The sequence below is a fragment of the Mustela lutreola genome, chromosome 3, assembly GCF_030435805.1.
Source record: "Mustela lutreola isolate mMusLut2 chromosome 3, mMusLut2.pri, whole genome shotgun sequence".
NCBI classification, from domain to species: domain Eukaryota; kingdom Metazoa; phylum Chordata; class Mammalia; order Carnivora; family Mustelidae; genus Mustela; species Mustela lutreola.
The window spans coordinates 100,843,013-100,870,048 of NC_081292.1; positions in this window are offsets into that span (position 1 = coordinate 100,843,013).

The following is a 27,036-nucleotide window of genomic DNA, read 5'->3' on the forward strand; positions in this document are numbered from 1 at the left end:
ATAAAGAACTTAGCAAACTCAACACCCAAAGAACAAATAATCCAATCAAGAAATGGGCAGAGGACATGAACAGACATTTCTGCAAAGAAGACATCCAGATGGCCAACAGACACATGAAAAAGTGCTCCATATCACTTGGCATCAGGGAAATACAAATCAAAACCACAATGAGATATCACCTCACACCAGTCAGAATGGCTAAAATCAACAAGTCAGGAAATGACAGATGCTGGCGAGGATGCGGAGAAAGGGGAACCCTCCTACACTGTTGGTGGGAATGCAAGCTAGTGCAACCACTCTGGGAAACAGCATGGAGGTTCCTCAAAATGTTGAAAATAGAACTGCCCTATGACCCAGCAATTGCACTATTGGTTATTTACCGTCAAGATACAAACGTAGTGATCCAAAGGGGCATGTGCACTCGAATGTTTATAGCAGCAATGTCCACAATAGCCAAACTATGGAAAGAATCTAGATGTCCATCAACAGATGAATGGAGAAAGAAGAGTGGTATATATTCACAATGGAATACTATGCAGCCATCAAAAGAAATGAAATCTTGCCTTTTGCAACAACATGGATGGAACTAGAGCATATCATGCTTAGTGAAAGAAGTCAAGCAGAGAAAGACAACTATCATATGATCTCCCTTATATGAGGAAGTGGTGATGCAACATGGGGGCTTAAGTGGGTAGGAGAAGCATCAATGAAACAAGATGGGATTGGGAGGTAGACAAACCATAAGTGACTCTTAATCTCACAAAACAAACTGAGGGTTGCTGGGGTGTGAGGGTTTGGGAGAAGGGGGTGGGATTATGGACATTGGGGAGGGTATGTGCTTTGGTGAGTGCTGTGAAGTGTGTAAACCTGGTGATTCACAGACCTGTACTCCTGGGGATAAAAATATATGTTTATAAAAAATAAAAAAAAAAGTTGTATCTTCCAATCCATGAACAAATGATATATTTCCATGTACTTAGGTTTGTAAAAATTTATTTTAAAAATGCTTTAGAGAGTTTTAAGTGTATAAACTATATGCTTCTTTCATTAAATATATTCCTTAATATTTTATTCTTTTTGAGCCTATGGCATATAATATTATTCCTTTAATTTTTAAATTGTTCATTGGAAGTGTATAGAAATACATTTGATTTGTGTGTTGATTTTGTAGTCTGTGATTTTGCTGACTTTGTTATTAGTTCTAATGGTTTTTTGGTGGATTTCTTATGATTTCCAGTATATATCAGCAGGTCATCTACAAGAACAATTTTACTTCCTTCTTTTTAGTCTGGATACCATACATATACTTGACAAATTGCCTTGATGGTAATCTCCAGAAAAATATTGCAAAGAAGTGGTAAAAGCAAACATACTTGTCTATTCCTGATCTTTGGGTAGAAGCTTTCAATCTTTCATCATTAAGTATGATGTTATCTATGAATTTTCATATATGCCTTTATTAGTCTGAAGAAGTTCTATTCTTAGTTTAGTGTTTTTTTTTTAAATCATAATGTGGTGTTCAATTTGATCAAATGTTTTTTCTATGTCTATGTAGATGATATCATGGTTTTTGTCCTTTATTCTATTGATAGGATATATTACATTAATTGATTTTTGGAAATTAGGCCAGCTATAAATTCCTGGGATAACTTGCATTTGGTCATGGTGTGTAATCCCTTTCATATGTTGCTGGATTCAGTTTGCTAGTATTTTGTTGAAGATTTTTGTGTCTATATTCATAAAAGATATTGATATATAGGTTTGTTTTCTTGTATTTTTCTGGTTTCATACCAGGGTCATGCTATTCTCCAAGAATGAGTTGGGAAGCATCCTTTCCTAGCCTACTTTTTTTTTAGAAAAGTCTGTGAGAATTGGTGTTGATTATTAAATGTTTGATAGAATTCACCAGAGAATCATTCTAGGCCTGGATTTTTTTTGTAGGTAATTTTAAAATTGTTAATTTAATCTTTCTTATACTAAATCTATTCAAATTTTCTATTTCTTCTTGTCATATCAAGTTTGTCATATCAAATCATAGTTCATGTCTTTCTGGGAATTTGTCTAATTAAATTAAGTCATATATCCTCTGGGTATTATTTTCTTTTCTAATTTTTCGTCAATAAGTACCCGGTCTTCTTAAACATTTCGTTATTAGGTTTAATACATTCAGCATGACTCAGGGTAGTGTGTACAGTTTCTGTAGTGAGACAGACCTAAGTTCAAGGTCTATGCCTATTCCTCTAATTCTTAGAAGTGAACTTTAACTTCTATAGATTTTAGCTTCCTTATTGAAACAATAGAAACTGTGAGAACAAATAAGTAGCCAAATTAAGAGAACAAGAGGTTTGAAAAAATTCCAACAGTCCTCAACATGGTAGATTTCATTTTTCAAAGAAGTTTATAATAATTTTCTTTTTCCATATGCTTTTATAGAACTTCCCACTCCTCCATCAAGAGGTAGAATCTATTTATCCTCTTCTTGAATCTGAGTGGGCTTGTAATCCATAGAATGTGATAGAATTGATGTTGTAAGACTTTTGATGTGTCTACCTTCTTAGCTAGAACAGTTGTGCTTGGAGTAGAGAGTTTTCTTGAAGAAACACATTTCTGAGGCCAACATGATATAAGAAAACAGAGGACACATCGAGAAGCCTATTGTAGGGCTGTGTGTGTGTGTGTGTGTGTGTGTGTGTGTGTGTGTATTTTGAAATTTTTATTTATTTTTAACCACAAGCCCAGCTGAGTTACCAGCCAACACACAACATTGACTGCCAGATATCTGAGTAAAGATGCCTCCAGATTATTAAAGCCCCATCTGTTGATTGATCCATACTAAAAGTCCACACGTTCTCTAAAGACAAGTCATTATCTCTGTGCCATATCTGATTCTTAACCCACAGATCCATGTGCATAACAAAATTGTTAGAAAAGATCAGTTTGTGGAAGAGTATGATCAATCCCTGAATGATCACTTCAAATGATTTCCCTATTGTAATGACTAAAATAAAACAAATGTGAAGGTTATGAAATCTCATGAATTATGGGAAATATGAGGAAATTATGGGAGGAAGGTGCTGATCTTTTGGTTTCCCTCTATGTGCACAAGGTCATTCTGATAGGGTTTTTGGCTGCCTCATTAGCCCATTCCTCTACACTCCTACTTACATTCCAGCCTCACCCATATGGACATCTGGGAGGTTCACAGATAGAAAGGGCTGGTTGTCACCTGGGACCTCCTCTTGTCTGAAATGTTTTTTTCCTCCTGTCTCCTTTGCTTGTCCCACCTAATTTTTCTGATTTCTGAACATCAGGAATGTCTACACTTACTGCCTATACGGTTTTACGTTTTATTGGCACTTAAAATATCATATATATGCTAACACCCACATTCTTTTTTAAGTCAGGGGCTGGTAAGAAATAGAGATTTTGAAAATAATATTTAGTAAGGAGTTATTTGCAGAGGTGCAATGGTCAAAAGAACCAATACAGGGCGTGATGGCAGCATTACCCTGAGGCTGGAGAGGCACAGGGAGTAAGCAGGAGAGCCAGAGGCTGAGGGATGGTGTTGATCTGTGATTACAGTAGCTCCTGGCAGTTGTTATGGCCAGAGGGAGATAAAAGAAAGGAGCAAGTAAAGAAATATCCTGATCTGTCTCCTTTCTCCTTATGATTGCTATTTTATCCACCTCAGAATTTAACCAAAAGCCTTGTGTTCTGCTTGCTTACTATTCACTCCATTGCTGAAAGTGGGATTCCCTTTCCTAAATAGTATGAGATGGATGAACACATGACACCTGATATTGGACAGGAGAGATTTACAGAAGTTTATGACTCATGTGAATTTACAACATGTGGGAGGAAGACAGCACATGGAAGCAGGGCACTCAAGGGTTAAACTGCGAGGTAGTGTGAATAAACAGGGACTATGGGAGGTAGGCTTTGTAGTAATAACAAGGTGGTGTCTCCTGACAAGGGAATATATGATTGCCTTGTTTGAATAGTTCTGGGGGCAGATAGGGAAGTCAGGCTGAGGACTTGGTGAAATGCAGCTAGTCCTTCTGGTAGAGCTCTTCAAGAGGGGAGCAGTACTGATGGTACAGCAGCATGGGCTGTCACCCCAATAGTAGGTTCCACTCAAGTGAGTTTTATTACCACTCAGAGAGAAGGGGTTTTAAAATATTCAATAATACTAAACTAATATAAATCTGATACTAATGTTAATAAAAATACTTATTTTTTTCAGGAAATATTTATACTAGGCATCTAGGCTATGCTAGGCAATGCTGTGAATAAAACAAGATCCATGCCCTTGTGGAACTTATATTCAGTGAGTATTGTGGGTAGAGAGAACAGAGATAAATTATAAGCAAGAGGTCATTATAATTAAATGCACTATTCAGTATGTTATATACTGTAGAATAAATATTAATGAATGGTGACAGGATGAAACAATACAAAACAGAGTAGAGCAGGTGGGATGAGGGGCATGAGTGTGTGGGAGGCAGTGTGAGCAAATTCTAAATAGGTGGGTCACTGAGCCTTTGTTATGTGATAAGGGTCATACTTCTCTTATGTCACTTAATGCCAAGATCAATGTTTTTATTTAAAAATAGAAAACTGGTGCTCAAGGGGTTGTAACTTGGAACAGGTGACACAGCCTTGCACTGAAAGTCCATCTCCATATAATACCTTTTAAGGAGTTTTGCTTTTATGTAATACTAAATAAACAAACAAACATAGCTACTGTTAAGTGGGTCTAACATAAAAATATCCTGTGAGTTAGATCGTGTTATTCTATTTTGCTGATAAGAAACTGAGTCTTAGAACAGTATTTTCCCATGGTCTTTTCCAAGGTCACACCGGTCCTATAGATGCCTCTCACAGCTATCCAACTTCTCATATTACTACTGTTCCCTTGGGTTTTACAAGAGTCTTCTCCTGAGTTATCTTGATCTTCCTGCTCCTAAAACAGCACCCTTCCACCTCTTCTCCACAGAATTCCATGGGTCTGTTGAAAAGAAAATGTGTCCACATCATACCTCTGCTGAGCATTCTTCAGTGATCTTGCAGGATATCACTCAAAAGGCTTCCTTCAGGCATTATGGCCTTCAGTGACTCAGACTTGGCTAACTTTATGGTTTCTTCTCTGGCCCTAGAAGCACACTTTCTTCCTGCTTATGGAACAATGTATATTTCCTCAAGAGTTGTTATGCTATTTCAGGTCTATAACTTCACATGTGCTGCTGCCTCTGCCTAAATTTCTCTTCTACTTATTTGTTGTATTAAGTGCTCCTTACTCTTTGAATTACTGCTCTTCTGTTCAGCTTCATCTGATGCCATTCAGATTCATCTGAATGGCACTATTTGATGCTCATGCAATCTGTGGTTTATGTCCTATTTTTTGTCATGCCCTTAGGACTGTTGACTTGTCTGCCTTTGCCTCTGGCTGAAGAGTTCTTAGAAGGTAGATAGCAGTGTGTACTAGGGCCTAACATGATGTGCACTCAAGTGTGCAGGCTTAATTAATGGTTTTATTAGAGATGGTGTGAACACAAAGCAGTACACCTAGACAAAAGAGCACCTTCTCTTCTTGCCTTGGAATCCTATCAGGCAAATCCCTGAAAATTACCTTTATGTTTTACTGTTTTATTCAGACACTTGGCTTCAATCTATCAGACACTTTTCATCCATTAAATATAATTATTTGCTTTGTTAGAATGGCCAGATGTTAAGCACAGTGCAAAGAAGATGGCATTTCATCCAATGAAAAAGTTATAAGCTTATTTATGTTGGAAACAAACCACAAGTATTTAAATGATGGGTGAAGTGGAGAGGGCTTTTTGTTGATAAACTCTGGAATAATGGCTTCTCCAGGGAGAAGGGCTCTTTTGAGTCAGGACTGGGGTGAATTGGACTCCTGAAGGCATAGTGACTTGGAAGATTGCACTACTTGCTTGAGATATATTTTTGGATATATATGAAAGTTGTTTTCCCAGGAGAGCCACCCCAGTGTTCCAGATTTTTCAAAGATTTAGACAAAACATGTTTTAAATGAGATTCCCCTCTGTCTCAGAGGGTTCTAGCATTCATCCAGGCACCAAGATTGGAAATATGGAAGTCAATTAGTCATCTGATGCTGACCATTTTATCACCCAAATATTTCTTAAATATTCTTCTTATTTCCATGCCTATTACTACTGCCCAAGTACATATATCCTTATCACCTCTTGGCTAAACTTCCTCCAGAAGACTTCTTAATTTTTAGACTCTAGTTGCAGGCCTTCACTTTCTATTTAATGGTTAGAAAGATCTATATCTATATATATATCTATATCTATATATATCTGTCCATGTTCTTCTTCTGTTTAGAGCCTTCCTATGGTTCCCTATCATCTGTTGGATTAGGTGCTTTGGCATGGTACACATAATTGTCATCTGCCTGCTTTTCTAATCTCTTGACCTACAGATTCTGGCCTGGAAATATAATATTCTACAAACTGAAATACTTATAGATACTTATAGCCATTCTCTTCTTTCCAAACTTTCATTATTTTTATCTATTCCACTGGGAATTCCCTTTTCACTGTCTCCTGCCCCTGAATATTTCCATTTACTTAAATTTATATCACATATAGGTATATTCAACTAAGGTGAAATAATTGAGGTGAAATTTGTGTCTGGCTTCTTTCATAAAGATTTTGAGATTTATCTATGTTGTAACATATACCAGTACTTTATTCCTTCTTATGGCTGAGTAACATTCCATTTTATGTACATACAATAATTAGTCTTTGGTTATAGGCATTCTAGTTGTTGTAAAGTGGAATATTATTATGGCATTAGTTTGAGTTTATTTAATGACTAATGATATTGAAGTTCTTCATATCTTTTTTGGCCATTTGCATATCTTCTTTTTTTAAACAAGATTTTATTTATTTATTTGAGAGAGTGAGAGTGAAAGAGAACACAAGTGTGGGGCAGGGACAGAGGGAGAAGATGACTCCCTGCTGAGCAGGGAACCTGATGCAGTGCTCAATCACAGGATGCTGAGATCATGACCTGAAGCCAAAAGCAGACACTTAACCAACTTAGCCACTCAGGCACCCCTGTATATCTTCCTTTGATAATTATCTATGCAAGTTTTTCACTCATTTTTTTCTTACATTTGATTGTTCTTTTGTTTTAGAATTGTCGATCTCTTCACATCTTTTGGATTACCAGACACTAAATAGATGTATCATTTTCAAATATTTTCTCCCACTGTGTAGATTGTATTTTCACTTAATAATTTTCTTTGATGCAAAAAATTTTAAAGTTTGATGAAGTCCAATTTACAATACATTCTTTCTTTTGTTACTCAAGCTTTTTGGATCAGATTTAAGAACCCACCAAAAAAATAAAAAATAAAAATCAAAGGTGGTGTCATTAGGATTTACTCTTGTATTTTCTTCTAAGTGTTTTATAGTTTCAAAACTTATATTTAAGTTTGATCCATTTTGTGTTAATTTTGTGTACGGCATGAATTATGCTTCATTGTTTTGAATCTGGATATCCCCGTTGTTCTAGCATCATTTGTTGAAGAAACTATTCTGTCCTTATGAATGATCTTGGCACCTTTTTTTAAAAAAGACAATTAGCCATGGAGGTGTGCATTTATTTCTAGACCCTTAATTCTACTTCATTTGCCCATCTGTCTTTCCTTATGTCAGTACTGCACTGTTTATAGTATGTAGTAAGTTTTCAAATTGAGAAGTGTGAGTCCTACAACTTTTTTTTTTTTGAGTCCTACAACTTTATTCTTCTTTTCCAAAATTGTATTGACTATTGCAGAACTCTTGTAATGCCATATTAATTTGAGGATACATTTTTCCATTTTTATACAAAATACTCCTGGGATCTGAAAGTTTATATTTATTTGGGTATTATCCTTGGATTTTCCTTCATTGGGAAGTATTTGAATACTGATTCAGTTTCTTAACTTGTTATAGATTTGTTGAGATTTTATAGTTCTCCTTCAGTTAATAAGTTTTGTGTTTCTAGGAATCTATCCACTTTATGTAGGTTATCTAAATATTATGATTCAGGAAGTCTGGAAATTGGATTCTCCTGTCACAAGGTTTTGGTATTGTTGATTGTTGAGGACTACAGTTATCCATTCATTTAGTGACTTTTCGGAACTATTTTGAGAAGACCATATTCCTTGTCATATGTAGTCATTGAACTCTCTGTTCCATCATCTCAGCAATCAGTTAATGATCTGACAAAAATTTCCTTAAAAGCTTTGAGCCATAAGACAATATGTCCTTTCCCTTTTGCCCTTTTTCACAGATTGGCTCTCAATTGAGGAGCTTATTTAATGCTAAGGCTGGCCATTCATCTTCATTTCCTATGTATTTGAGTCTAAAGATCTGCCAGAGGCATAGGCAAGTGTCCTCTCAAGGATCTTCTGAGCATGCCCCTGGCCCTGGGCATTTGCAATGTACTGTGAATTCCAAGCATACATGGTAGTTCTTCAAAGGCCTTACTCCCCTAAGTGTATTCCTTCTGATCCTCCTCCTTTCTAGCTGTAAGGTTTGTTGCTTGCCTAATGCATCACCTCTTGCCTTAGCTGGACATAGGTAGCAGACATTTTAAGAACCTTTTCACAGATGCTTCCTGGAAGGCCATTCCATCTCAAAGTAGTAAAACAAAGTAACACATTTGTGCTAATTCCTTAGGGAAACATCAGGCAGTTAAAATGCACAATCAAACATTTTGAGAACAAAGTCTACATTCCCCTCTGATACCAGCAAGTCACATTAGGAATGTGGGTCACCACACCTACTGTTAATGCTGATCTGAGGAATAGAGGATGCAGGCAAATGGACAAAAATTCTGCAGCAATTTATTACCCAGTTTTAGTAGTCATTTTCTTTATTAAACACTCCTCTTCTTACCAATTTCTTTATTAGATTCCAGTATTCTTAAAAAAAAAAAAAAGGTGTTTCTTTCAGTTTTTTTACAGCTTAATCATTTCAGGGGAGAGACCAATTCCCGAAGCACCATACACTACTATTGCTGTGACATCACTCCTCATTAACTTTTTAAAATCATCTAGGTAGGTGGGAGGCAAGATGGCAGAAGAGTAGAGGACATCATTTAATATTGTCCCTTGAATTATTGGGGTCTCAGGGAACGTGGGTGCCTCAGTGGGCTAAGGCCTCTGCCTTTGGCTTATGTCGTGATCCCAGGGTCCTGGGATTGAGCCCTACATGAGGCTCTCTACTTAGCAGGGAGCCTGCTCCTTCCTCTCTCTCTCTGCCTGCTTCTCTGCCTGCTTGTGATCTCTGATTGTCAAATAAATAAATAAAATCTTTAAAAAAAAAAAAAAGAATTACTGGGGTCCCAAGAGAAGAAGAGAAAGAGGGCCAGAAGGTATATTTGAGCAAATCATAGCTGAGAACTTCCCTAATCTGGGGAAGGTAACAGACATTTAAATCCAAGAGATAGAAATAATCTTCCCAAATCACTAAAAATAGAACTGCCCCCTGACATATAACAGTGAAGCTTACAAATTTCAGAGACAGAGAGAAAATCTTGAAAGCAGCTCAAGGTAAGAACTCCTTAACTTACAATGGTAGAAATATTAGATGACAGCAGATCTATTCACAGAGACCTGCTAGGTCAGAAAGGACTGACATGGTTCTAAATGAGGAAATCATGAAGCCAAGAATACTTTATCCAGCAAGGATGTCATGTGGAATGGAAGGAGAGATAACGAGCTTCCATTACAAAGAGAAACTAAATAAATTTTTAGTCACTAAACCAGCCCTTCAAGAAATATTAAAGGAGATCCTGTAACTGAATTGAGATCCCAAAAGTAACATAGACCTGAAAGAAAGAGATAATCTACAGAAACAAGGACCTTACAGGTAATACAATGGAACTAAATTCATATCTGTCACTAGTTACTCAGAATTTAAATGGACTAAATGTTCCAGTCAGAGGACACAAGGTATCAGATTGGATAAAAAAACAAGACCCATCCAGATGGTATCTACAAGAGACTTATTTTAGACTTAAAGTCACTTCCACATTGAAAGTGAGGGGTAGAGAACAGTTTATCATGCCAATGGACTTCAAAAGAAAGCTGGGGTTGCCATTCTCATATCAAACAAATTAGATTGTAAGCAAAAGACTACAATAAGGGATGAAGAAGGACACTATCTCATACTTAAAGAATCTCTCCAAAAAGAAGATCTAACAATTATAAATGCTTATTCTCTTGACATGGGAGCTGCCAGTTATGTAAAACAATTAATAACCAAATTAAAGAAACACATTGATAATAATACAATAATAGTAGGAGGCTTCAACACTCTACTCACAGCAATGGACAGATCAGCTAAGTAGAAGATCAACAGGGAAACAAGGGCTTTGAATGACACACTGGAATAGATGGACTTCACAGATATACAGAGAGCATTCCATCCTAAAGCAATATAATGCACATTTTTCTCGAGTGCACATGGAACATTCTCCATAATAGATTGCACACTGGGTCACAAGTTAGGTCTCAATTGATACCAAAATATTGGGATTATTCCTTACATATTTTAGGACAACAAAGCTTTGAAATTTGAACTCAATCACTAGAGGAAATTTGGAAAGAACTCAAAGATTTGGAGGTTAAAGAGCATCCTACTAAAGAATCAATGGGTCAACCAGGAAATTAAAGAAGAATTTCAAAAAAATTCAAAGAAACAAATGAAAATAAAAACAACTGTTCAAAACCTTTGGGATACAGCAGAGGCAATCTTAAGAAGGAAGAACATAGCAAGACAAGTCCTTCTCAAAAAATTAGAAAAACCTCAAATACAGAAGGTAACACTACACCTAAAGCAGCTGGAGAAAAAACAGAAAATAAAGCCTAAACCAAGCAGGAGAAGAGAAATAATAAATATTTTTAGACCAGAAATCAATGAAATAGAAACAAAAAAATAGTAGAAAAGATCAATAAACTTAGAAACTCGTTTTTGAAAGAATTAATGACTGATGAATCCCTAGACAGACTTATCAAAAAGAAAAAAAAAAGGACTCAAATTAATAAAATCATGAATGAAAGAAGAGAGATCATGACAAACACCAAGGAAATACAGACAATTTTAAGAACACATGAGCAAGAATATGCCAGCAAATTAGACAATCTGGAAGAAATTGATGAATTCCTAGAAACATATAAACTACCCAAACTGAAATAGGAAGAAATACAAATCCTGAACAGACCCATAACCAGCAATAAAATTGAAGTAGTAATAAAAAAATCTCCCAGCACAAACAGTCCAGGGCCACATTGCCTCCCAGGGGAATTCAAGTTGTAAAGACCTACAAGCTATCCTACTGAATCTCTTTAAAAAAATAAAAAGGGAAGGAAAACTTCCAAACTCATTCTATGAGTCCAGCATTACCTTGATCCCAAAACCAAAGACCCGACCAAAAATGGGAATTATAGACCAATATCTTTGGTGAACATGAATGCCAAAATTCTCACCAAGATACTAGCCAACAAGATCCAATAACATTAAAAGGATTATTCACCTTGACCAAGTGGGATTTATTCCTGGGCTACAAGGGTGGTTCAATATTTGCAAATGAATCCATGTGGTACACCACAGTAATAAAAAAAAAAGAACAAGAAGCATATGATCATCTCAATTGATGCAGAAAAAGCATTTGATAAAATACAGCACCCCTTCTTTATTAAGATTCTCTGCAGAATGGTGATAGAGGGAACATACCTCAATATAAATGCTATATGCAAAAACTCACAGTGAATATAATTCTCAATGGGGAAAAACTGAGAGATTTTCCCCTAGGGTCATAAACATGACAGTGATGCTCACTCTCACTATTGTTGTTCAACATAGACTAGAAGTCCCAGCCAAAGCAATCAGACAATAAAAATAAATAAAAGGCATTCAAACTGACAAGGAAGAAGTCAAATTCTCACTCTTCACAGATGACATGATGGTGTATGTGAAAAAATCAAAAGGTTCCACCCTGACCTTGTTAAAGCTTGTACAACAATTCAGCAATGTGGCAAGATATAAGATCAATGCATATATTAACAAGTCAAGAAATACCAGATGTTAGCAAGGATTCAGAGAAAGGGAACCCTCTTATACTGTTGGTAAGAATGAAAACTGGTATAGCTACTATATGAAACAGTAGGAGGTTCCTCAAAAAGTTGAAAATAGAGGTACCCTATGACCCAGCAATTGCACTAGTGGGTATTTACTCCAAAGACAAATGTAGTGATCCAAAGGGGCAAGTGCACCCCACCGTTTATAGCAGCAATAGTCAAACTATGGAAGGAGCTGAGATGTCTATTGACAGATGAATGGATAAAGAAGATATGATTATATATATAATGCAGCCATCAGAAAATGAAATCTTGCATTTGTAACAATGTGGGTGGAGCTAGAGGGTATTAGGCTAAGGGAAATAAGTCAATCAGAGAAAGATAGTTATCATATGATCTCATTGATATGCGGAATTTAAAAAGCAAGTCAGAGGATCATAGAGGAAGAGAGGAAAAAATGAAACAAGATGAAACCAAAGAGGGAGAAAAACCATAAGAGATTCTTAATCTTAGGAAAAAAACTGAGGGTTGCTGGGGATGGGGGTGGAGAGATGGGATAACTGGGTGATTGACACTGGGGATGTGTTGTAATGAGCACTGGGTATTCTATAAGACTGATGAATCACAGACCTGCATCTCTGAAAAAAAAATACATTACATGTTAATTAAAAAATAAAATTTAAAAATAGGAAAAAAAAATCAATGCACAGAAATCAATTGCATTTCTATACACTAACAGTGAGACAGAAGAAAGAGAAATTAAGGAATGAATCCCATTTACAACTGCACCAAAACCAATAAGATACCTAGGAATAAACCTAATCAAAGAGGTAAAGGATTTTAGTCTAAAAACTACAGAAGACTATGAAAGAAATTGAGGAGGATGCAAAGAAATGGAAAAACATCCCATGCATGGATTGGAAGAATAAATATTATTAAAATGTTTATGTTACCTAGAGCAATCTACACATCTAATACAATCCTTATCAAAACACTGACATTTTTCACAGAGATGGAATAAATAATCCTAAAATCTCTATGGGACAAGAAAATAGCTAGCCCCAAATAGCTAGAGGAATGTTGAAAAGAAAACCAAAGCAGGTGTATCACAGTGCCAGACTTCAAGCTATATTACAAAGCTGTAATCATCAAGACAGTGTGGTATTGGCATAAAAAACAGACATATAGAACAGTGGAACAGAATAAAGAACCGAGAAATAGATCCTCAACACTATGGTCAACTAATCTTTCACAAAGCAGGAAAGAATAATCAATGGAAAAAGGAGGTCTATTCAATAAGTGATGCTGGGAAAATTGGACAGTCACATATAGAAGAATGAAACTGTACCATTTTCCTACACCTTACAGAAAAATAAAATGGATGAAAGACCTAATACATCAAAATCCTACAGGATAACAGGAAGTAAACTCTGTGACATGGGCCACAACAAATTCTGTTTAGACACATTTCCAAGGGCAAGGTAAAAAAGCAAAAATGAACTATTAGGATTTTATCAAAAGGAAAAGCTTCTGCACAGCAAAAGAAACAGGGAACAAAGCCAAAAGACAACTGACACAATGGGAGAAGATATTTGTTAATGACATATGAGATAAAGGGCTAGTATTCATGATATATAAAGAACTTACCAAACTCCACACCCAAAAAAACAAATAATGCAGTAAAGAAATGGACAGAAGACATAAACAGACATTTCTCCAAAGAAGGCATACAGACACATGAAGATCCACAGACATATGGAAAAATACTCCACTTCCCTTGGAATCAGGGAAAAACAAATCAAAACCACAATGAGATACCACCTCACACCAATCAGAATGACTGAAATTAACAGGATAAACAACAAATTTTGGTGAGGATGTGGAAAAAGGGGAGCCCTCTTACACTGTAAGTGGGAATGTGAGCTGGTGCAGCTATTATGGAAAATAGTATGGAGATTCCTCAAGAAGTTTAAAACAGAGCTACCCTACAACTCAGAAATTATACTACAAAGTATTTACCCCAAAGATACATATGTAGTTAAAAGAAGAGGCACTTGCATCCTAATGTTCTTAGCAACAATGTTCCACAAAAGCCAAGCGATGGAAAGATCTGATATGTCCATCAACAAAAAAGTGGATAAAGAAGATGTGGTATATGTTCATCGTGGAATGTTACTCAGATATCAGAAAGGATATATTTCACTCATATGTGAAATATAAGAAACAGAGCAGAGGACCATAGGGGAAGGAAGGGACTGAATGGAAAGTCATCAGAGAGGGAGAAAAACCACGAAAGACTCCTAACTATAAGAAACAAACTGAGGGTTGCTTGAGGGGAGGTCAGTGGGGAGATAGGGTAATTGGGTGATGGACACTAAGTAGGGCATGTGATGTGATGAATACTGGATATCATACAAAACTGATGAATCATTGAACACAACATCTGAAAATAATGACTTCTTATGTTAGCTAATTGAATTTAAATAAAAAATAAATAAAATCAACTAGATGATTTCTTTCTTCTATAAAACTTCCTCCAATTCTCCCTTTTTTCCCCAGTACTATTTACAGATGTTAATAGATTTTTATTATTGCACTGATAATATTGTGTTATTATTTGCTGTCACATTTCTTCCTTCGATTGGAAGCTTCTTGAGAACAGGGTTGAACTTTCACAAGAGCATTTGGCTCTCAGAAAAGAGTTGGTTCCTGAGCAGTGCCTGACAAATACCAGTGGCTCAATAAATACATGCTTGATTGAATTGTTACCAATGTCCTGGAGAGGCATATAAAAATAATTTTTAAAATGAAATCATTCAACCAAAAATAACACAGTGCTCAAGGACACATTGGGAATATTGCAAAGACTGCTTTGCTCATCTTTTGAGAGAAAATTTTTTCTTTCCTCACAGTTATTTCAGTCTCTTTTGTGTTATAAACTGTTCTGAGAGGGGGGATTTATTTATTTTTTTCACATTAGAAGCTGGGTAGAGAGAAGGCACTATAAACCAGATTAGCACATAGGGGAAATTCTCATAATCTAGCCTATTCTGTCCTGTGTGAGTGGTGGTCTGGCTTCTGTGGAGAAGCCATAACAGACTTTCTTCTTCCTTTCCCTTTTTCTTCTTCTGGTCATTTTCCTTTTCCTCCAACCCTCAAAATTTAGTCATTAAATTTTTATGGCTCTGTTATGTGGTTTTCTAATTTTTTTAAATTTAATTTTATTTCTTTTCAGTGTTCCAAAATTTATTATTTATGCACCACACCCAGTGCGCCATGCAATACGTGCCCTCCATAATACCCATAAACAGGCTCATCCAACCTCCCCACCCCTCCCTGTTTCCTTCCCTATGCAGAAACTTTTGATCTTGATGAAGTCCCAAAAGTTCATTTTTGCTTCCTTTGCCTTTGGAGACATATCTTGAAAGAAGTTGCTGGCCGATGTTGAAGAGGTTACTGCCTATGTTCTCTAGGATTTTGATGGATTTCTGCTTCATGTTGAGGTCTTTTATCCATTTTGAGTTTATCTTTGTATATGGTGAGAGAATGGTCGAGTTTCATTCTTCTACATAGCTGTCCAATTTTCCCAGCACCATTTATTGAAGAGATGGTCTTTTTCCCACTGTATATTTTTTCCTGCTTTTTGAAGATTATTTGACCATAGAGTTGAGGGTCCATATCTGTGCTCTATACTCTGTTCCACTGGTCTATGTGTCTGTTTTTGTGCCAGTACCAGGCTGTCTTGGTGATAACATCTTGGTTTTCTAATTTTTTACCCTACATAATTCTCAAAGGAGCATGATAAGTACACTTGGTATCTTGGACAGCCTTGTGCTAGCCATGTTGTACATTTAGTGTAGAGGTCTCTCACCCATGGTGTCTAAATGAGTGAGTATGTCAAGGAGGAGTGTGGATGGTAGGTAGCCTTTCAGCCTTTATCTGGGTAAAATTCACTATTATTTCCTTTTTATTCAGATCTATGCTGAATGTGTCTGTAACTACTGGACAAAGTGTCTACATGGCTTATCTTCCCACAAAACTAAGAGCTCCTCAATTGAGATCAATAACCATGTATTACTGAATTTTTATGTCTCTATGGATAAAACAATTCATGAAGAAAATATTTATGAAAGGATGAATAGATTTATTAGCATGAAAAAATTCTGGAATGATTTCTATGAGGCATAGAAATCTGGAATGGAAAAAGCTAGAAATATAGGACATTGAGGTTTTTGAGTGGGAAGAGAATGCAATTCTATTCTGGAGCAAAAGTTAGCAGCATCACTCACTTGTCTCTTGTAAGGTCATAACATCAGAGGGCCAAGCACTCAGAATATGTCTTGAATGGAACTGTGGATTTTCACCAAAAATCTGTGGAATTTCACCAAAAGCCTAAATTGAGGAAATGATTCCTTTTCTCCCTGTTCTGCCAGAAAATGTTATAAATATACAAGACTCAGAGATGTTTTATCTCTCCCCTTAGTGGAATATGTCAGGGTCTTGCAAGCTACCTACTTCATTCCAGTTATCCTAAGGAAGTTATTAAATGCCAATAAATATTGCTTTACTTACACTTGCGAAATGTGAGGCCTTCATATTCTCTTTGTTAAGCTGGTTTGTAACCAGTTTGAACATACAATGTTGAGATACACATCAGTCCTCATGAGTTAACTCTTTTTTATTCTTGAAGGCATTTTTATTTAACATGGCTTAGTCATCACTTTTAATAATCACCTCACATTATTTTAGAGTGATAAAGTAATTGGAAAGATTGGAGAGAATTTGGTTGGTGTATATTTAAATACACATCAGATTGCATTTGCTATGATCTGCTATCCCTTACTCTCTTCCCTGCTACGCAGGGAGCACCATTTGTCTCACTCCTGGAGGGAAATTCTCTCTGTAATGCACTCTGTGACTTCAGGCTTCTTAGTTTCTGTTTCGCTTGATTTTTTTCAGACAGTCTGAAGAGTTCCTTTGTGACCATCTGTATTTGTTGCTGTATGAAAAGGAGGGAAATTAATGTTTTTTACACAATTCTATGAAACCTACACTGAAAATATCATTTAACCCTCATTAAAAAGCCTGTGAAGTGGATGCTATGATTTTTTCTCTACAAATGGAAGAATGCAGGTCAGAGAAATTAGAACATACTCTTCAAGTATTTTTATTATTTTTCACCCCTCCACCCACTATGCACCCATTCTTTGCCCTTCCCTAACTTGCTTTGTGCCCTAGGAGGCTGGCCACTGTGGACCAAGTTACCTCAGCTCAGACACCTGACAGTTTCCAGTAGGCAGGGTTAATGGGAGGCACAACAGAAAACCGAAGGGTGGGAATAGTTTGAGGAATCTATTCATTCTGCCTTCTTACTGTCAGCTGTGTTTCTGGCAGTGGCTTCTTATCTCTATAATTTCATCACCTGCCAGACAGCTCCTCTTAATGATTTGGGCTTCATAGACCCTAATTCCTCTCCTGTTCCTTCATATTTAATGGTAATGATTTCCACATGTTGGTCGTCTCTGCTACCTCGCCATTCTTAGGTTTCTTTATCTTAGCCCACATTCTATAAATTAAATTGTATAAATTATTATCTGAGCCATTGGGGACAGAGTCTGTTTTGTTTTGTAACCATTAACTATACTCCAAGTATCTCAGCTAATAAATATTGCATTGGAATACTGGAGACCCTGGTTTTTCTTGTTCCCCAAACTGTTCTCTCCAGTAGTGTGTGTCCTCTCATTCTTTCATCTTCATGTGAAGTGATTATAATAGCCTCTCTCTGAAGGAAGACACTAAGGCCACTGAACTCAGACTGACTTTGTCTCTTACCACAAAAAATGTTGCTAGTCATTAATACAGGTCACCTTAAGAAGCAGACACAGTATCTAACCACAAATAGTTGAAAATTCAGTTGGGGAGGGAAGAATAACATGAGTGAAACAGAAAGAAGAAACGTGAATGATTACATCACATTGGTTTATATTGTATTTCATTAAATTTGTATGAGATTCATGGCTGCCATAATACTGTCAAAAATTAGTTTACTCTCTTTGTCCTTGGAATGTTTTTCCATTCAGCTTTGGTGTTTCAAGAGCCTATTTTGCTCACAAGAGATTCCTGTGAGCTGCAGGCACTCTAGTGATTGTCCACTCTCTCATACATCACCTTAACAATATCCAACATTTTCTCTCCAGTCTTGGGAACTGGGTTAGAGATAGAAATTGCTTATCAGTATCACTTCTTCTGTGGTTCTACCTTTCTTGACTTCTCTGCGTTCTGAGTTATTTTCATTTCCATTTCTTTCATATAGTATGTGTAAAATTACTATTCTACTCAAAGACCCTACAAGTTTACAATGTTTTCTATTGGATAATTTTCTTCCCTCAAAGTCTGAAGGATAATATATATTTGATGTCAGTAGTCTTGCAGCTTCTTATCCCCATTTGGCTGATATGCTTTACAATGTTTGTCTTCCAGGTTTGCTGTTAAAGTATAAATGACTTGTAAGAAAGTACACATTTTTAAGGTGTGCAATATGATGAGCTTTGAGATATGTGTGTGTGTGTTTATAAAACACTAATACTACACTGTCTTAATTATAGCTTTATCATAAATGTTGAGGTCAGTGTCAGTCCTTGAACTTTGTTCTTCAATATTGTGTTGACTATTCTGGGTCTTTTGCCTTTTCATATAAATGTTAGAATTAGTTTGTTAAAATCCACAAAATAACCTGCTTCAGTTTTGATTGGTATTACATTGAATTTATAGATCATGTTGGAAAGAATTGATATCTTAACAGTATTAGTCTTTTTATCTAGGAATACAAAGTATCTCTCAATTTATTTACACCTTATACATCAGAGTTTTGTAGTTTTGTTCAAGTAGATATTATACATATTTTGTTAAGTCTATATCTAAATGCTTCATTCTGTTAATATAGAAAGATATCATGTTTTATACTTCATGGCCAATTGTTTATTGATAATATATAGGAAAGCAATTGACATTTGTATATTAACTGCATATTTTGTAACCTTGCTATAAACACTTACTAGTTCTGGGTATGTGTGTTTTGAGATTTTCTGTATAAATTATCATATCCTGCAAACAATTTTATTTCTTTCTTCCCAACCCTTTCTCCTTAATCTACTGATGATCATAGAGTTTTTCTTATTTAGCCTGTTGATATGGTATTATTTATTATATTTTTGAATGTTGATCCATCCTTCCATAGCTAGAATAAGTCTCAGTTGGTTGTGGTGTATAATTTTGTTTAAACCTTGTTAGACTTTATTTGGTAATATTTTCTTGAGGATTTTTTCATTTGTGTTCATAAGAATTTTATATAAATGGAAATTCTATATAAACACACATGTTTTGGAAGAAGGGTCAACCTTAACATAATTATTTTGAGACGCAAGTTATTTTTTTGCTGTATAAGCAGTTTATTTATTTTTATTATACTTTTTAAACAGCTAAATTATCTCTCAAAGAGATTTAATTTGTAAGGAAAGTAGTCTTTTTGTTCATGCATTTACTATTTTTATTATTCTTCATTCCTTCTTGGAGATACATGGAGATCCATTTGCCTTCTGTCTAAAGGACTTCCCTAAGTGCAGGTCTGATAATAATTCTTCTTCAGGTTTTGCCCATCTGAAAAATTCTTTATTTTTGAAAGAACATATTTCATTGAGTTAGAATTCTTGGTTGACTTTTTTTTCTACTAGAGTTTTAGGGATGTCACTTTACTACCTTCTGGCATGTATATTTCCAAGGAGAAGTGTGTTATTCTCATATTTATTGTTCTGTACATGTGTGTCTTATTTCTGGTTGCTTTTAAAGTTTTACTTCCTGCTGGTTTTAAGAAATTTGATTATTATGTGTCTTGCTATAGTTTTCTTCATGTTTCTGGGTTTGGGTTTGTTGAATTTCTTGAATTTGATGTTTGTCAGTTTGGAAAATTTTCAACCATTCTTTCTTTAAATATTTTCCTTCCTTTTTTCCCCCAGAAATTCTAATAGTACACTTCTTATACTACTTGAAATTGCCTCACAATTTCTCCTGAAAGGTTTATTTTCAGTATCTTTACTCTCAGTGTTTCACTTTGGGTACTTTCTATTTGTATTTCTTTAAGATCATTATTTTCTTCTAAAATGAGGACATGGGGAGTTAGAGAGGAGAAGGGAGTTGGGGGTATATTGGAAGGGGAGGTGAACCATGAGAGACTATGGACTCTGAAAAACAATCTGAGAGGTTGAAGTGGTAGGGGGGGTGGGAGGTTGGGGTACTAGGTGGTGGGTATTATAGAGGGCACAGATTGCATGGAGCACTGGTGTGGTGAAAAAATAATGAATACTGTTATGCTGAAAAAAAAAAACAATAAAATGTCTTGAACTCCATTTAGTGTATTTTAAATTTTAGACACTGTATTTTTATTCTCAGAAATTTGATTTGGATTTTTAAAAATTTTTTTTCAGGTCTTTATATATTTAAGCATTTCTCTATCTTCTTGAGCATATAAAATATAGTTACATAACTGGTTTGTTATTGTCTATTAATTTTATCATTTAATTGCACATCTTTTTCTATTGCTTGATTTTTTTCTTCATTATGGGTCATATTTTCCTGCTTCTTTACATGTCTGGTAATTTTTATTGGTTTACAGACATTGTGAATTTTACTTCATTGTTGCTGGATACTTTTGTCTTCATGTAAATATTATTGAGCTTTGTTCTGAGATGCAGTTAGGAAACCTGAAAGGATGTTGATACTTCCATGGCTCACTTTTGAGCTTTGCAATACAGGGTTAGAGTAACCTTTGGTTTTAGGGGTAATTTTATATTACTTCTGAGATAATACCCATTTGAATACTCTGCATGATGGTTCATGACTTATAAAGGTGTTTTTTTTTTTTTGTTTTTTTTTTTTTGTTTTTTTTTTTTTTTTTCTCTCTCTAACTGTTAGTTTTTCAAGTTTCTGGCTCATATGAACCCTAGGGATTGCTCCCCAGATATTTTATGGTAGTTATTTTACAGGCCTTGGGTAGTTTCCTTACACATATGTGCTGATCAGCATTTAGCTGGATATTCAAAAAGTGCCATCTATAGATCTCCAGAACTCTTTCTCTATGCTGGAAATGATACATAACATGCCTTTCTAGGCTTCCAAATGTTTCCTCAACTGCCAGTGTCTTCTGGATTCCTGCTAGGACTTAATCTTTACTTCCCTCTCTTTCAGAGGAACCAGATACCAATGTCTGAAACCATTGTTTCTTTTATTTATGGACTATTTTTTGTTTCTCTAAAAATGAAACTTTTTTATTCATTTTTCAAACTCCTTTTAATGTTTTCATTAAATGTTTGCATATAAGGATTGTGTCAAAATGCTTACACTCTGAAATTTTTAAGTGTAATCATCACAAAAGGATTAGAATAGCAAAATAATTTGGTTATTATTTAGTTATAGATGACAGAACTTGGGTGAGCAAAACTGTAAATGGAAACTCATTAGAAAGCTAAAGGGGAATTCTGAAAAAGAGAGGTTGAGTTCCTGAACTAGGATAGAAAGACTGGCTAGAGAGCTAGAATGGAGAGACTACAAGGATGTAGGTCTTATTGGACTCAATGACTGGGAGTATGAAATGAGGGACTGAAGAAAATGATTAATTGAGCAACTCTGTTAATAGTAGTATACTACATTTTCCCATTACACTCTTAGCTAATACTCATGCAATTTTATGTTTATATATTCTTGTTCTAATTTTTAAAATTAAAGGTAATCCAGCCTCCTGATGTTAAAATGGATTTTTTAGTTCTTATAAATAAATTTACTTTCTCAAGTGCTCCTGATTTTTATCCCCTATGTGATTGTTCAGGGACAATAATTTTAAATATATTAGTCTGGGGATCTTCTAACAATTACTTACATACTATATTTATATAATAGTATGTTCATATGGCTATTTAAATGATTTTTAATAAATTAAAGTGTTGATTTTCTGCTATGATGAACAATGATTTTACTCATGTCCTTCTTACTCCTCCCCAATCACATTTTCTTGCTTATTTTCTCCAATTATAATTAGGCCATTTTTAGTTTCTCCACTTGCCACCTCTGCGGCTTCAAGTTATATCTTCAGACATCTATTTCTTCCCACCAATAGTATAGACAATGTTTCTTGGCTCATTAATTTTGAAGAAAATGTGGATAATGCTTTCAGTTTTATTTCTAACATTAGTTTAGGTCCTATGCTTTTTCCAAAGAAACTATTCTAAAATGCAGATGTAGATATAATATAATGGTTTATTATTATGATTTATGAGAACATTCAATGCATATAGGCATTCCATGTTGTACCCTCTAGTGCATTTAATTGAGTGGAGTTTCTTTTTATTTTTTTAAGCCCATCATCTGTCATTAGCATATTATCAAGTTTACCAGATTCTAATGAGCTTTAGTTATTTTATCATATTCCTCTATCTTTCCACCAGAGACCTTTTTCTCTCCCGTAAACTTCCATATTCCTGCTGTAATTTACATTCATTATTCCTGATTCTACTTCACAGCTGCCTTCCTGAAACTTCCCTTAGTAGCTCTTCCAGGATAAATCCATTCTTTCATGATTACATATGTCTCTAATGAATTATGTAGTCTCTTGTTTTGCTGGAGTACTTCCTCAAGTACTTTTCTAATCAAGAATAGAAGAAGAATAAACTTTTTGAATTTTTGAATATAAGTATGTGCTGTATATTTTGAATATAAGTATGTGCTATAATGAACATTATTTTACTCTGATTATTAAAATCACTACTCTTATATTATAGCATTCAGTATTTCTGATAATAATTTTGATGTCAGTTGGATGTTTTCCTTGATAGAATTTTTTTTTTCTTCCTTCAGGTCCTTTGTTCATTGTGTTTGGGAAATTTATATTGATATGTACAAATAAAAAAATAATTATTTCCTGGGAACTCCACAAACAAACTTTTTAATATGAAGGCTCAGGACCTTGTTCAGCTCTGTTAATCAGAAGTTGGGACTCCTGGGTTGATTGTTTTGTTCTCACATTTGCCTTTTTTTCTTTTTACAAAAGTATATTTTATTTTACTTTAAAAATTATTTTTGACTTCTAACAATCATACTTAGTTTGTAAAATCTCTTTTAGTTCTCTGATCATTCATTGTGATTACATATTTTTGTTGTATCTAAGTTTTTTTTAAACCAAAAAAAAATTAACCAGAGAAGGTATTTTGTTATTTATTCATTTATTAATTTACTTTTGTTTATTCTGTTTCCTTTAGGGCCTTCTTTCTTCTTTCTTTTTTTTTTTTTCTCTCAAGAATTTATTTATTTACTTGAGGGAGAGCAAAAGCAGGAGAGATGATAGAGGGAGAGGGAGAAGCAGAGTGGTGGCTAAGCAGAGAGCCCAGTGAAGGACTCAATTCCAGGACCCTGAGATCCTGACCTGAGTTGAAGGAAGATAGAGCAATTGAACCACCCAGGTGCCCTTCTTTCCTCTTTCTTGATAATCATGTCTTTCACATAGTAAGCTGTCCACAGATATCTCTTTATCATATGAAAGCATCTATGGAAGATATAAAATCAAGTATATTACTCATCCTGCCTAGTGTTAAGTGGAATGAATTCTGCCACTAAAAAGAAAAAGACTGAAGACTGGCTTAAATAACAATACTTATGTGTTGTTTATAATTATAATAATAAATCAAAACGAATGAGAACATTTGAAAATGAAGGGGTGAAAGAGTAAACAAATGCAAATTAGAAGAAAGTATATGTGATACTATAAATATTATATGGGTTATAATTTATTTTTTAAAAAATTTATTATGTTTAGTTAGCCAACATATAATACATCATCAGTTTTTGATGTAGTTTTCACTGATTCGTTAGTTATGTATAACACCCATTATTCATCAAAACACATGCCCTCTTTAATACTCATCACCTGGTTACCCCATCCCCCCACTCCTCTCCCTTCTGTAACCCTCAGTTTGTTTTCCAGAGTCCAGAATCTCTCATGGTTTGTCTCCTTCCCTGATTTCTTCCCATTCAGTTTTCCCTCTGCTTGACTTAATCTCACTTAGCATAATCCCCTCCAGTCCCATCCATGTCAATGCAAATGGTGGGTATTCATGCACCCCAATGTTCATAGCAACAATGTCCACAATAGCCAAACTGTGGAAAGATCCAAGGTGTCCTTCAACAGACGAATGGACAAAGAAGATGTGATTCATATATACAATGGAATATAATTTAAATTTTTACACTAAATAGGATAAAGAGCAATATCACACAATAGGATAATATACATAGACTACTTAGGACAGAGCCTGGTGTTCAATATGAGCTCAGTATTATGTTATGTTATGTTATGTTATGTTATGTTGTTATGTTATATTATGATGTTATTATGTATTGTTATGTCATATTATGCTGTGTTATGTTAGATAAAACAATTCTCATAACTTTTTGTGTGCTGAAGAGTTAATAGATAAATTTAAAGTTTTGTCATTTTGTTTGAAAATCAAAAGACCTTAGGAAAAAATATTTTAATGGTCAGTGGGTATGAGTAATTTGAATGCTTTATATGGCATGTTCCTTCATCCTGATATTCTGGAGAGGCCCTGAACATGTAAACATATGAAAAACAAAACTTGTTTAGCCTCCAAATTTTAAAATTACTTAGAATATAAAGCTTATTTTCCCCTATGAAATGTCTAGTAACATTCTAAGGAAGTATTATTCCATGGACCACATTTTGGGAAATATATCACTAAGTAGAGCCAATGTTTTTATATGCTTGATAGCAGCATCAGAGTAAGAAAGCAAGGTGTTATTGGGTATGTTATGTTATTGGGTAGTGACTGCCACTAGCTAATACTTTCAGCTTCATGGGAGGACCTGATACTCTTGATCTACATCACTTTAATATCTTGCTTTTTAAGATGATTGATGTATGAAATGATTTCACATTACCCTGCATTAGCAAAGATTTGTTCTGACATTCCACCGGGAGTCAATCAGAAATCCAATTTGAAGTTAAGTCAATAAACTCCTGGTTCCTCACTATCATTTATTTATTAATAGTATTAATGGGACCCAAAGACCTTTCTTATTCTTTTCAAATCCTGGCAATATAAAGGTATACATATAATATATAAGATCTTACTCTTTTCTAAGTATATTGCATCACATATAATACTCCCATAATTCTATGGTAGTGTCCAATTTAACAGATGAAGAAACAAAGGTGAAGAGGGTTTCCAAAGCTTATTTACTATCAAATAGCAAGTAGAGCCATAATTTCAATTACACATTTCTGATTCGACCATAATGTACTATTTTCTACTCCAAATCATACCCCTGCAGAAAACCTTACCTGCTCACCTTGTTCCAGTAACTACAAACATGTTGTTCAACAAACTACCCAACACTAAGTGGTTTAAAATGACATTGGGGAGGGTATGTGCTTTGGTGAGTGCTGTGAAGTGTGTAAACCTGGTGATTCACAGACCTGTACCCCTGGGGATAAAAATATATGTTTATAAAAAATTAAAAATTAAAAAAAAAGAATATTTATCCTCATGGATAAATTGGCTAATAATCTAGGCTGGGTTCTGCTCTATGAGTCTATTACCCTTTTGAGAGACTAGCAGGCTAGAAGGGGAAAATTCTTTTCATGGTGTTGGCAGAGATCCAAGAAAGTAAGGAAATCACAAATATGCTTTGCAAGTTTTGAACACTTTGTGTTCAGTAACATTTCATTGACTGAAGCAAGTCACATAGCCCCAAAGCTAAGGGATTGGGAATTACACTCTTCTTCAATAATAGAGAGAACTGAAAAGCCACATGTCCTATAGTGCAATATATTCATAGGTTTGGGGGGCTAGGATATGAACATGTTTTGGTGTCATTATACTGCCACAGTGTGACATATATATGACATTTTAATAGGTGTTTAGTGGTATTTCACTGTCATTTTAATTTTCATTTCCCTAATGATTAATTATGTAGATCATTTTTATATGTATTATTTGTAATCTATATATTTTCTTTGGTGATGTGTCTGTTTAAACTTCTGCTAATTACATGTATTTGGTCTATACTTTTCTTATTGTTTTGAGAATTATTTATATAGTATGGACGCAAATCATTTGTTGGGTGTATGAAGTGAAAAGATTTTTTCAAATAGGTGGCCTGTTATTTTTATCCTCTTAAAGGTATCTTTAAAAAATCAGAAGTCCTTGGGGCGCCTGGGTGGCTCAGTGGGTTAAGCCTCTGCCTTTGGCTCAGGTCATGATCCCAGAGTCCTGGGATCGAGCCCCACATAGGGCTCTCTGCTCAGCGCGGAGCCTGCTTCCCTTCCTCTCTCTCTGCCTGCCTCTCTGACTACTTGTGATCTCTGTCTTTCAAATAAATAAATAAAATCTACAAAAAAAAAAAAAAAAAACCTTTATTAAAAAAAAAAAAAAATCAGAAGTCCTTGGGGAGCCTGGGTGGCTCAGTGGGTTAAGCCGATGCCTTCGGCTCAGGTCATGATCTCAGGGTCCTGGGATCGGTCCCGCATCAGGCTCTCTGCTCAGCAGGGAGCCTGCTTCCCTCTCTCTCTCTGCCTGCCTCTCCATCTACTTGTGATTTCTCTCTGTCAAATAAATACATAAAATCTTAAAAAAAAAAAAAACAGAAGTCCTTAATTTCAGTGAAATGCAATTTATGATTTTTTAATTATGCTTTTGGCATATTATTAAACCTGTGCCTAACTCAAGTTCACAAAAATTATTCCTCGTGTTTTGTTTTAGAAGTTTTGTAGCTTTAGAGTTTATATTTAGGTCTTATGGTCCATTTTGAGGTAATTTTTGTATAGTGTATAAGGTATGGATTAAGATTTCATT